Consider the following 2358-nt stretch of genomic DNA (forward strand, 5'->3'; position numbering starts at 1 on the left):
GCAACAAGGCCCGGGGTATTGGGTTTGTTGTCATGGCAGACGCTCATAGGGTGTCGTGGCTCAGGAGCTGGCTGGCCAAGCACTACTACTAGAGTAGTGCTGCTTGTGAGCATGCATGATCCCCGACGGCGATGGCGGTGGCGACGATGACGACGACGACGACGATGATGACGTACATTTTGTGTAGCTAGGGCTGAAAACTATTTGATGGTCTGTATATTTTGGTGAGGTGGTATATACTAACCCCTCATGATGATGGTGAACTTGCAGTGGTAGGACGAAACCCTCTTTTGGATGTGGTGGTAGGATAACACCATGGTAGTGCTAGGTAGAACTTGCTATACCGTATGATCATGCATGCTTTACTTCTTCTCTTCTGCTCCATTGTTGTTTGTATGCTACTTTGCTTGCTACTTGTGTGCTCCATTGATTTGTGCTTCAACTCTTGCTCTTGCGCATTGCTAGGGCAAGTGGTATGCTTTGTTCTTCGGTAAGGCTCCAGGGGTTTACAGTTCATCGGAAGAAGCCAGTACACAAGTGGCATCATATAGCAACAGCAGCCATAGAGGGTTCAAGACTAGGCAGGCAGCAGAACAAGGTTACTCCGACTGGGTGCAAAAGCACGGAGGCAGTAGTGTTGGCAGTGGCAAGGTTGGAGGTGTCAAAGTGGAAGGTGCTAAGGTGGATCGTCAGTTTGGGCTGAAGCTGAAGAACTTCATCATCTTCGCCCAGTTCATCGCTATTGATGTGTTGTGGCGTTGGTGTGCTAGGTGTGATCATTATGGGTAAACTCACCAACTAGGGTACAAGGTAAGCACACCATGTACGCCATATGCGACCAAACGTCGTGTTAATGTGCCGCTTGGGCCAATGCAGGCAACCAAACAAAGTGCATTTGTGTATTACCTAATGCAGGGACCTTAGATGCAGGCAACCATACAACTTGTAGATGACGCATTAGGTCCTGTTTTTGCTCAACGAGGCTGGGTTGAGAAGTGTATGTGATACAGGAACTATTCACAACTTGAACCAAACACGCCCTAAGAGAACGAGGACCTCCACAACTCCAATTGAACTCCTCCTCGGTTCTGTTGGCGAACTGATTTGTTCCTAGAGTGCAAAAATTGCCCGGCGTTGCGTTATTCCGGTCCACGTGTTGGGTGGTGAGCTTGAATAGCTCGTACCGCATCTCCTTCTCCTCCTTGTCCTTGTACGTGTGTGAGGTGGTGACATCCCGATCCATACAGTGCCGAATGAGAGACATGTGTCACCTGACACTTCAGCGCTAGCGCCGACAACCACCCACCTTGTCGGAGAGGAGGATGGTGACGAGATTGCAGCCGGGGTCGGGCGCACTGGTCGTCATTGCCATCCGCCTCCATCATGACTGTTGGCTGAGCGAGGTGCGCCCACCTCTTCCGAGAGAAGGATGCGGCGAGCGACCTGGTTAGAGATCCGCTGCTTGCCGGCGCCGCTTCTCCCTCACCACCGTTCGACTGGAGCTCACAACGAATTATCGGTGATAATTTGTTTTCTTGCAACATCCTCTCTGTTGTAAGAAAGATTCTACAATATCACTAACGTTGCAAAATTTTCTTGCGTAAACACCTATACAGAAGGTAAGGTGAAGACAAAAAACTGCAACAATAGCTTTGTTGCAAAAAAAAAATCTGCAACAATATCTCTATCGCAAAAGTTCTACAACATGAACACTTTTGCAAATGTCCAAGCGCAACATCATTCTTGGTGCAAAACTGACAGATGAATCTGACGACCATCTTACGTTGAATCCAATGGCTCGTGAGGTGGCGGATCTTTTAAAAAGATCAGGCGACTGACGCCTAACCTTGCCCTTAAAAGAACAAGAAGAAAAATAAAAACATAGCCAAAAAAGAAAAAGAAAATTGGCTGCAAATTGATCGGCCCATCTCGCGAGCCCCTCTTTCCCAAGCCATCTATTTATGGGAGCAACTAATTAACGAGTGCTCCTTCGGGAGCCTCGCAACGATCAGCGCCACTTGGCGCGCTCACAGTCATTCGCCACGTGTCGCGCTCTAGACGCTCCCTCCGGATTTTGTGTTTTTATTTTTACGCACGCGTTTTCGGCTTTTTAAACGTTTTTTTGGGTTTTTTTTTACGTTTGGTTTTCTACCGGTCTTCCCTAGCTTTTCAACCAAAAAAAGTTTTTTTGAAAAAATAAATTTTTTGTGCAAAAAAATGCAATTTTTTTTCCGGGAGTCACGGTTTTGTTTTCGTGAGAGGCACGGCTGTGCTTTCGCGAGAGGCACGGGCGTGCCTCTTGGAAACGGAAAAAAAACGTGTTTTCTGGTTTTTCTTCTTTCGCGAGAGGCACGGTTT

Source organism: Triticum dicoccoides, chromosome 4B (assembly GCF_002162155.2).
Source record: "Triticum dicoccoides isolate Atlit2015 ecotype Zavitan chromosome 4B, WEW_v2.0, whole genome shotgun sequence".
NCBI lineage: Eukaryota > Viridiplantae > Streptophyta > Magnoliopsida > Poales > Poaceae > Triticum > Triticum dicoccoides.